Genomic DNA, 12030 nt, shown 5'->3' with positions numbered 1-12030 from the left:
AAAAGTACTAAGCTCATATTTAGACAAGCGACACCGTGTTTATGCTGATTTTAAAATAGAGTTTTCTCACAAAATATTTATTTTTACGGAAAGCAGAATTTAGTGGAACAATTCGAAAAAACCAGAATCTCAAAAATATAAAATTAAAGCTCCTACAGATGAAACATGGCAGGAAAGGTAAAACGCTTATCCAAATTTGGAAAACAAATAAGAAAAGATTTCAGAATATACTTTTCATAACAGCCAGATGATAGACACAGGAAAAAAACCAGAACGACCTGCTTTAAAATATATAAGCCTCAATGTGTAATAAACTGTAATAAATATAAAATATCGATATTTATCTAATATTTCAAAAAAACAATGGAATAAATAATAAATTTTGTTTTTTCATTTATTTCGATGCGCATTGTTTTATTCGTTCAGTGTCTATCAAAATTTGAATCGTAACAGCAAAATTAAATTCAAAGATTTTCTTTTGAGTAAGGCTAAAGGATGGATGCAGAATTCAGTGGAATCAATCGAATCGGAAGACATTTCACCAGTTTCTACCACATCTTGCCGTGCCCGTGCTGTTGATCCACCAGAGAGGCTTTCAGATGAGCTAAAAAATCATTAGCCAATAAAAATGTGTAGTGAAATATGTGAGAAGAAAATTTCGTGTTTGTTCTGAACATGGATAAGGAAAGATACAGCATACATGTTCAGAAGTTGTGAAATTCCTCTTCATATTGACGAGTGTTTTTATACGAGTCAAAAAATAGTGAAATAGATAAAAAAAGTGTAAATAATAAAAATAAATATAGTGTGGTGATAAAAAATAAATATAGTGTAATTATAAAAAAAAATATATAGTGTAGTGATAAAAATTAATATGTCTGTGACAGTTGTAAGCAGAAAAAGGACGCAGAAAAATTTGGTGAGTGCAAATTATATTATATTAATTAAAAACGGATATTTTTTTTCTAAATCACGTATACAAAAATTTATAGAGGCATTTAAACATACATATTAAATTATTAATAAATGGCTTGTAACCATTGCAACAATTTTCAATTTACAAAAAATATTAATAATGAAAAATACATATTTATTTGTTCATGATTTTATTCCTTCTTTTTTTCAATTATTTTACAATAAACTAATATGGCGATAATTTATATGAATTTTAGCTTTTTCCCCCTGGTCTCTTAATTTGTGAATTATTGCGGTTTTTCAAATGTTGAGGAAATATCAAAATAGCAAACACCCGGTAAAAATGTTTGTAAGTTAATAGGTGATGTTTTGTGGAAGTTTTAAAAATTCTAATGAAAAAATAATAAAAAAAACAGTTCTCGTTTTATTATTATTGTATTTTATCGAATTTTTCGATAAACATTATTCCAGTTTTTATTATTTATTTTTATATTCTCGTTTTTTTATTGCGCTGTTTTGTCGTTGCATCGTTTTTGGTGCTACGCTCTTTTGTACGCGCTCTATTGTCTCTTATCCTCCGCTCTTTTGTTACGGCGCCGACATTTTGGACCAGCATATAATTTTACTATAATCTATTTGCGTTAACACAGTCAGTTCGAGAGCTATCCATTTAATCATTATTCATAATTGAGAAAGAGTTGGAAAGTTTGCGTTTACGCTCTTCCTATTAGCTCTAAAGCACACGATACGAATATACGTTCGATATACTTATTATTATTACTCTTGCTTATATCTTAAACAATTTTATAGAAATTAAAATCATTTCTATATTTTTATATTTATCAATTAATTGCCTCAAATCAGCTATTAGAGCAAATATATTTTCGCTACTAAAAATATATATTTATCAGTAAATATGTATTTATATATTATTTTACTGAAACACCAATGAATATATAGCTTTACTGATAATACACATTCACTGTAAAATATACAAAATTTAGTATATTATTTTTATAATGTAAAGTAATACTTATTCAGTGATTTAAAAAAAATTTTGAACTCAATTAACGATTAGTTATTAAAATTTAATCCAAAGGGGCTTATGGCAACTTTTTACTTCAATACTTAACTATGAAATAATTAAGAAATAATTTCCAAATGGTTAGAGAAACAATTGATATGGACGGTTTTCTAGAATCAGTGTTGAGCTACTTTAAATATTCAAACTATATGGCGAGAATCTTGAATGCTTTTGAAACTCACAGAAGTAATCGCTCTAAATATATTTATTTTTGCCATGGATACAAAATAAGTCAATATATACGTATTTATTTATTAAAAAGATGTTACAAACAATGTTTTTCTAAATTTAAAATTCTTTTTATTTTAAATAATTAATTATTAGTTAGCATGATATATGTACACTGGCAAAAATGTTTATGACGTTAGATTTTATGTAAACTTCTCTATATCATTGTTACTGTTATATAATGGCGTTTTACAATGACGCAGATGTGAGTCATTGGCCTGTAGTGTTTACTCATAAAAAACAATGAGGTTCATAATTCTGTGCTGCGTATAAATCGTAGATTTAAAAAAAAACAATTTTTTAGGTCTGTGTGAAGTAAGGTTACTCATAAATTATTGTATGCATTCATGATTGAGAAAATTTTTGCGAAATATTTTTTTAATAAAATTTTAAGACACTAACTAAAAAACGTAATGTTGTATTCTAAGTTTGTGGCTTTTCGATATTTAGATAAATTTTATCTTTATCAGTAAATTGCCGCGTAGTGTATTTTTTCGATATTTTACCAAAAACTAATGAGCTACCAGTAGCTCGTGAATTTCAATCAACCGTTTTTAAGAGTTGAAGGTTAAAAACTATAGAAATATTAAAAAATAACAAAACGTTAAATTTAAAATAGAACCCAGAATTTGTGCAAAAACAGTATCTGAAAAAGTATTTCGTTTTCTTGTATTTTGCTATTTTTATGAAATAATACATTATGTTGAGCAAAAATTTAATTTAACCTGATTTATCAATTTTTGATTATTTAAATTATCAATTTTATTATTGAGCAAATTTTAAAAAAATAATAATTTTTCAAAATGATGTAAAAAGTTATTTTTTATTTTTATTTTTACGTGATTTTGATAGTCTATATTTCATTGTACAGACCTAATTTATTTTTGGCTAAGTTTGAGGATTTTTATTAAATTTTTAATTTTTTAAATAGATAACGTGTATTTTTCGCAATATAAATGCTATGAAATTATATTTTTTACAGAACGATACATTGTGTTATTTTGCCAATAATAGCAACCATTGACTTTTAGGTATTGCTTTATTATTAAAACTTTTGAAAACAAATTTTGATTGTCTTGTATTGTTCATTGTACATATTAGACTAATTAAATACTTATTTTTTCTAGAATTTTTTAAGTAGAAGTAATATTTTTTTGCTATAAAAATCACTATACTAAAATATAGTTATATGAATATATTCATCTTGTTTAGGAACACCTTAATATTGATTATTAAAATACTATAAAATTCATAATAAATTAAAAAACTGAAATAATAAAAAATATTACTTATTAATAATAATATTCATAAAATAATAATTTTAATGATAAATAGATTTTGTAAGCATTATAGTGATTTTTGAAGCATATACAAATAATATATATAGTAGTCGATTTTATCATTTTTTTCTTCTTAGTATAATCGATACTTACGGTTTTTTTAATAAAGATTTAATAATCTGTTTTTAATAATACGCGTTAATTTTAATTCTGAAAGTGATCGACAAAATATATAGTACCTACTGTGTATTGTAAAAATAAAATAAAAATAGATTAAACTAAATCAGATTATAATTCTGTACATAGCTTAAATTAAAACCAATGGATTATCTTAAAATAGCTGAAAGCTGAAAATTTAGCCAAGCTTTTGAAGCATAACAAGAGATTTTAATTTTTTTAATAAAAAACTAGTAGTCGATAAAGTAAATGTGATATAATAATTTATCACTATTAAAAGTATTTAATATTGTAATAATATATAGTATGTATTTTTACTGTCAATTTATTAATGATTCTGTCAATAAAATATTTTTTTTAAAGATCCGATATTTTTGATCACTTATCTATCGCCGACTACCTCATCGATATTACTACGACTATGAGGCGTGAACGCCTCTTCTATTTGAATTGAATATTGCTGATGAAGATGATTTGCTCTTTTTGCTCTTTGGCCGATGAGTATCTTGGTGCAACCGCCGTCGGCCTATGTACATACTTCAAATGTTGAATATTTAAACAAAGAACGACGATGAAGTCGTCAATTGTTAAGTAAATGATTCGTCAGCGATTTTCCACCGACATTGTCTAACCATTATATCGCTTTCGTGCCATTCTCTTAAACCTTTTACACTATTTGTCTTAAAAAAATCAATAAAATATACTGTTTCTGTTACAAAAGTAACCAGAGGTGAAATTGCTGCATTCTTCATTGTCTGCTTCCACACCTTTCATGACTCAATACAAATTACAATGTAGTACTCGGACACGCTACCATGGGCCTAAAATAACTTGCACTCTAAAGGGCTCGAATCGATTGTTTCATTTTTTACAGCTACCAGGTGTAATCGTCGTACGTACCTTTCGATACGATATCCTATCGATGTACTTCTTCGGAATACGAGGCTCGATTCTCCGAAACGAAGGGCTTATTCATAGCGAACAATGAGATTAGTCATGGAATAACCTACACATTCAAGTTAAGTGCTTGCATGTTTAACGTTTAATATAACACAGATTCGAATAAAGCCAATTTAATTGCTTTATAATTAATTAATTTATTATTTAAAGTTATATTAAACATAAAAAGGGGAATGTCGTTTTAATTATATTTTATTTTTCTACTTATAAAATATAATTAATGGGGTTCATGCGTTGGTGTAATTTATTTAGTCACGAAAATTTGTCTGACGATTTTATTAACGCGACATTTGGATCTGATATCGAAATTAATAAATAATTGTGTTCACACACGTGAAATGTTGAGCGCGACTGCAGTAAATCATAGACAGGGCCGCTGTCAGCGCTACCGTCGGGGACGCCCAATCGTAAAACGATTTTTATTTTAATAATATTGCAATCAAATATGCATGTATTATTTAACATTTAAAAATTGAACGTAATCGGCTGAATACTTATATGTATAAGGAAATAGTTTATCAATAGTATCGGCAAATAATAATACTTTAAATAAAGAAATTAAGTTATTTTTTACTAAATATATTATCTTTATTTTCAAAAAGTTTCACTGAACTATATTGAATATTATATAATTAAAATTACTCAACTAAAGTGAGATAGCAAATGGATATATGTAGCTAGTTCACGTCAAAATATATACATATAGGCTTCATAACATGCGTTCATTGGTCTATTAATTTAAAAGTACAAAAACACAAATTACATTTCAAAGGAGGAAATTACACACTTAATACACTGCGGGTCTAATAAACATCGAACTTTCCGCCATCGCACAATGATGAAGACACACCTCGTTGACTCCATCGCCGCGCTAATGGCAAATAGCAAATGCTATTTTTCTCCCACGCAAATCGCGTTGTAGTAGCATATTTTTCAACTAGCCGAGTGTGCTGAAAAGTCATAATTTACCATGTCCGAATAAATGATATTGTATCCCATTACGCACAATTAAAAATGTATACATTTACATGATGCATAGGGGGCGTGCGCATGCGCATACGTATCAACGCGTTTAATTGATTAATAAATCTTACATCCGATAGGTATATGTATATATATATACATACATATACATATAATATAAACCACTGTTTTAATTACTAAAGACGGTGCAAAGTGCTCTCGGATCGGTATCTGCACCTTCCGGAGACTATATGATTATCTATGCAAATGTCGTGCAAACCTGTGTACGGTTTAATAATATTGGAAATAATTGATGCAGGTGCGTCACTAACACTTACTGTGCTGATATTTAATTAAAGGCTTTCTTGAATATGTAAATGTGTATTGATAGCGTAGGAAGTCTAGGCGCCGATAGAATGGAAGTGACAAGAAATCGGATAACTCGTAAAGTAAAACAAAATGTATTATACAATCATTCACTTAGATTTACCTATAATACTTAGACATATGTCGTTATTCTTTCTTAGTCAATTGACCGACGTTTTCGGGGTGAAATAATTTATAAAAATTATATTGTCAAATGGTCCACAATATAGTTTGAGTAAAAAAATTGATTCATCAAGTAAGTTATCGGCCCTTTTTTTCCAAGCCCTTCATTTCCAAAAATCTTTTAAAAAAATTCAAATTTATTAACAAAATCATTTTTTTTATGAAACTAGAAAAAAAAATGTTTACCTTCTGCTCAAGTGTAACGTGGTCCATTTCTATAGGTAGTTTTTTTGACTTGTATTATATAATATTATATTGTATAATAAAAATCATAAATTTTAACAGGGCTGTGGAGTCGTGGTGTTTTGGCCGGAGTTGGAGTCGGAGTCGGAGTCGTGAAAAATGAGCGACTCCGACCATTTTTTCTATAAAATGCATTTTTTTAAATTATGAAATTTTAATTGCATAATAATGAATGTGTATAGCGTATGAATAATAAACGTGTAGAAAAACACCAAAAATACCTGATAAAATTAAACTTTTTTGCCGGAGTCGGAGTCGGAGTGGAGTCGTGTTGTTGGTAAATATCGGAATCGGAGTCGTGTTTTTTTAACGACTCTACAGCCCTGAATTTTAATGTTACAATCCTTTGATTTATGTAATACAAATATTGTTTTTAGATTTAAAAAAAACACATATTAAATTTGGAAAATTATATAATACATTACTGAAATATTAATTTTTTTTTATTTCTGATAAAAAAATTAAAATCTTTTGAAATATCAATATTATCTATTTTAAAAAATACACGAAAAAATAGGGGGTGGGGGAAGGATGTTACTTCAGTGCTCCAGCAAAACAAATAATTAGTGTTTATTCACAAAAAATATTTTTTGCCGATTTCTCGAGATTTATCATGGAGTTTTTTTTTGTTAAAAATAAATTTATACAAATGTTTTTTATTGTTTTAAAATCGCTGCATATAATGGGTGAGTCCGTGCCAGATGTTTGAAAATATGTATGCTTTCTTGGAAGGTTTTGTTAAAATTCGGAAGTATTTGAGTGGCAAAAATTGTTTCTAATTTTCTACTATTTTTAATGTCTTAATTTTTGTTTTAGAAATTTTAGAAATAGATTAGTAATAAAAAAATTTTTGAATTTTTTGGTCAAGGAAGTGTAAAATAAATATATAGGTGTTTGATGTGGAACACTTCGTTAGTCGTCAAAGTGGTGAAAGATATAGCGAAAAATGTATTCAGGCATCAGTGCGAAATTCATATTGAAGTGCTTCTTATATTTCGGAATGGAAGGTATTCACTTTATCGACAGAACTGTGACGGTAAAAGATTTTTAAACTGTCTAGGATTTTTTTTCATACCTTTGATGGTAAAGAACGTTGTTTCAGATTTTGACTGCAATTTCATGGATTAATTTACTGTATCATCGGATAAAAATAATTGTTTTTATCACTTTTATTAATGCAATAAAAAATAAATAAATATTTACTTCATTAAAATATTTCAGAACATATGGAAATAAAATCAAGCAGAAGCGCCATTATACAAATATTAAGTACGGATATAAAATTCAGGAGGAAGTAGCCCATTCGATTCTTAGCGTTCGCAGCATTTCACGAATATGTTTTAAAATGGTCTTAACCGAGTTTTATATCGCTTCGAAATACCGCTATTTAAATTATAAAACGCAATATTATTAAACTGGAACGTTGTTTCGGAGAAATCTGGCTTAATATATTAGGCTCTAGCGCTCAAAAATTCTTCCACTAAAAATACAACAGTTTTGTCTCTGACAGCGATTTTTTCACTCTACTTTTACATTTGAACATCACAATAGCACAGTTGCAAGCCAAATATTTTTTTTAATAATCTTGTATCATCCCATAAGAGTAAAGTCTTTGAAGTAAAAAATGAAATACTTTTTTCTGTTTCTTTTTCAAGTTCTAAGAAAAAAATTATCGGCGAATTTATTCCAACACTTTCGATACAGTTATTCATCGAAAAATAGTGCTAGAACGCCGTTTCGGTGTCAAAAAAGTACTGCCGAAAAGTATACTGTTTTATTTAGTGAAAATATAATTTCCAGACACGATAGAAATAAAAAAAAAACACTAAGGTTCATATAGGATTCTCACCTAAGTCCTTGGGATATTAATCATCTGTTCTGGTTGTTAAACGGATTTTTTATCGTCATAGACGTTAAGAAGCAAAAAAATATTATGTCAATTTTGCAGCTATTTATTTGCAATTTCTGCACATAATAAAAAACATATTTTTTATGATCAGACGAATATATGAATAAATACTCTATAGTAGTTATTTGTATAAATTACTATTGTAATTCGTAATCATGAACAACATTTTTTTTGCTGTTTAGAGTAAGAAATATTATTCATAACTTAAAAATAATAGTGGTATCAATTGTAAAGAAAACTATAAATCTGGGAGCTTTTAAAAGTGTTAACGTAAACTTTCTTTTGAGTCAATTATATCGTAGTGATTTTTCTCTGGCCCATATCGAGTAATTAGTGTAAGTTTACACTTACATGCGTGCACTTAATTCACGAAGCAAAAACAACATGCCATCGTTTTGTATCAGATTTACATGGTCGCAATTTGGCGGCGGTTGGGGGTCGGTACAGTCGGTTGGCCAACCTGATAACCGTTGCGTGCGCTGGATGACCGGAAGTTGGTTGCAGCGATGCGCGCGCATCACTGTCACGCCATGTCACCTCACCACGTGACCGGGCGGCAATTTCCGCGACGATTTTTTCGCAATTAAACATATCATGTCCAACTTCCGACATAAAGACCGCCTGTCATCGCCCGGCTCATTGTTGCCAACTTAACGGCGCGCGTCAAATTTGAGGAGTGCGCTGCGGTTGGTATTATATTGAATATGTCGTTGGGTTTAATTGACCGATTTCTTTTGTATAACATGTATGTGAATACGATTTATGATAATTTGCTATATTAATGCGGTTTCGTTTCAAAGAAATACCATAATTGTATAATACATCAAAGCAAATATATTTATGATTTTCGGTTAGTTTTTATTTTAATATCATATAAGATACTTTATATAAACATGATTGCAATCAGTATTTTAAAATCAGTTAGGTTTTATATTTTATTTTTATAAACGTTATTTAAAACTCAGATGAAATCAATCATAAGGGTGATTTTGGTCTCGTGATCGGATATTGTGGATCGGATGTAGTTTGGTTGTGTAGCGCCAATGATTGTTATCTCGATTTTTTATTCAAAATAAGATATGTCAAGTAAAGTATGGTTTATTCTTAAGCAAATATGTTTACGTGTAGAAAATAAATACATATCGAAATATAAAATACCCTAATATTATTAATGATAATAATAATAACATATGGAGCAATCAAAATAAAATTGAGAACAAATTTTAAATGCGAAACGATTTATATTAATAGTTCCTTTTTTAGTGATTTAAATTTATTAATATACAATGGGGTTTATTTTAATTATTAAACTTTACCTTACTAGAAATTAGTATATACTCAAATATTTTTGGTTTTCTTATTCGATATTCGATATTCGAATAAATTACGATGTCTAAAAGCTGATATCTCCAATTATGAGGTAGTTTTACGTTTTTGCAAATAATATGCGCTTAGTATGTTTTCAAACTATAAGCCGGACTGGGTACCTGGTTCGGTTCCGGGTAATATTTGAGGTAAATAATAACGATAGTCTTAAACGTAGTTTTTTGTGTACAACCGTCCTCCGAGTATGCCGTGTATATATGCGAATACTCGCATTTTTTTGTTAAACGGCAATTGATTGAGAATAACGATACGAAATGTGTCATAAAACTTACATTGTGAAACAATACTTTTGAACTATTAAATAGAGATTTCCTGTCCTTTTTCGATATACCACTCTCACTACCTACTTTTGCGAAATAAAATAATAGCTGGAGATTTTTACATTTTAAAAATTGTGAGATATATATTTAATATAAAGAAATCAAATATTATATTTAACATTTGTTTTGGGTACTACCAGTATTTTATTTTGTAATACCGGTAGTATAGAAAGGCGATTTTTGCCCCAGTACCGGTATTACCAGTATTGTAATCTCTACATATGGCTTCGTCATACGGCTCTTTAATATGTTGTGCATTATACATTGATCTATTTAATTAATGGCAACTACGAAGAGCTGTCCGGTTTGTAGCTATTACTTAAAATATTATTATGTATTAATTTTTGTATATTGTTTTGCATTGGCGCATTGGGTTAAGTAATCTGTTAAGTAACGATAGTACTTTAGCAAATAAATCTTATCATAAGTTTAATTAAATTTGTCACCGTTCTAGATGAGTTATGATTAAATATAGTTAAAGTAAACTTTGGATTACTTAATAATCTGCATTACATTAAATAATTTACTGTAATCAAATTACAGCATTAAATAGCTTCCTTTGATGCGATCATTGTCGAATCAAATCGGCGCATCGGCTCCTAACAATGAGTCGTATTCGGTTAATTGTCGTGATCGGACGAGGCAAATTAGCGGCGGATACGTGAAATTGGTTCCCAGAATCGGTCAGGCGGGCAGATCTGGGGTTCGATTCCGGGGCCTTGTCGCTCACGCCGATGTTCCATAAAGTTGCACGACCAAATTGGCGCCCAAAGGTCAGGCGAAACAACAGGGCATAACGCCCGGAAGAGCCGCATTAAATCCGACAACAAGAATACGAAACAATCAAAAGGTCAGAAAACGACGGACAAGGGACCCACCGTAAAATAATCTTGGACTTGACCTTTTTAACTGATAAAATTTTAACAAAAATGTTCGACAGCTACATTATCGTCAAACGAAATAATTTAGATATTGGAAACATTAATATACAGGAATCTTAATGCGTTTATAAAAGCTGGCTCACAAAAGCTCAACGCACTGCAGCTGATTGAGAAGGTATTAATTATAAAGGGGAACGCTGCAGGTTAAGATCCCATCACGTCGTTAATACATATGCATTTATAGTTGAGAGTTATTAAACCTTTTTTTTAGAACACAACATAACTCGATGTCGATATTTATTTTAATCATATAGAAAAAAAATCAATTATTATTCAAATTTCTTGTTATTAAAAATTACGCTATATGTTTTGATTTGGAAATATTGTCATTTAAAGCTTAACCGATCAAGCTCCGTATTATAAGCTTTAATTGTTTCGAATTAGTCTTGTTTTTGAGATGTAAATGGATAATAATTTATGTTATACATACATACAATATATATCCGTTCTATCCATTGAGATTACTTTCACAATAAACATTATTATTCAAAGGGACAGATTTTTTTGTCTTAAAATTTGTTTGCAAATTATTGTTGACTTTATTGATTTTTAAACGTTAAAAAATATTAAACATGAGAGGAAATATTCGATGAATATAAATTAGTAGCAGTAAATTTAGGTATTCGAACTGAAAATTCAGATCGAATACCTAAATTTACTATACCGAATATCTAAGGAAGAAGCAAAGAAATAACAAAAAATCAACAACAGCACCAGCTGAATTATATAAATGAAATATTTTTATAGATTGTATTATCGGTAATTTGACAACTAGATTTAATTCAGTAAAATAAATAAATAATTCTCTCAGTTTCATGTGCTTATTCCTAAAATAAAATCTAGAAAAAAGTCTCGAATCTATCCCGAAAATATTTTTTTAAATTTGTCATTTCAGTAAAATCATATCGAAATACATTCTCACCAGTAGATAAATATTTTTACGCGTATTTGCGACAAGTCATTTTCTCATGTTCAATGCGTGTCTGTTTTTAGCTATTTAAATTCTCCATATATCGCCACAAAACAAATTTGAAATACTATAATATGGATGGATAAATAAATTAAAATAATACAG

The sequence above is a fragment of the Plectrocnemia conspersa genome, unplaced genomic scaffold, assembly GCF_051122295.1.
Source record: "Plectrocnemia conspersa isolate PC_06_02 unplaced genomic scaffold, ASM5112229v1 ptg000008l, whole genome shotgun sequence".
Taxonomy (NCBI): Eukaryota; Metazoa; Arthropoda; class Insecta; order Trichoptera; family Polycentropodidae; genus Plectrocnemia; species Plectrocnemia conspersa.
The sequence above is the reverse complement of the archived record's forward strand: the minus strand, read 5'-3'. Positions refer to the sequence as shown.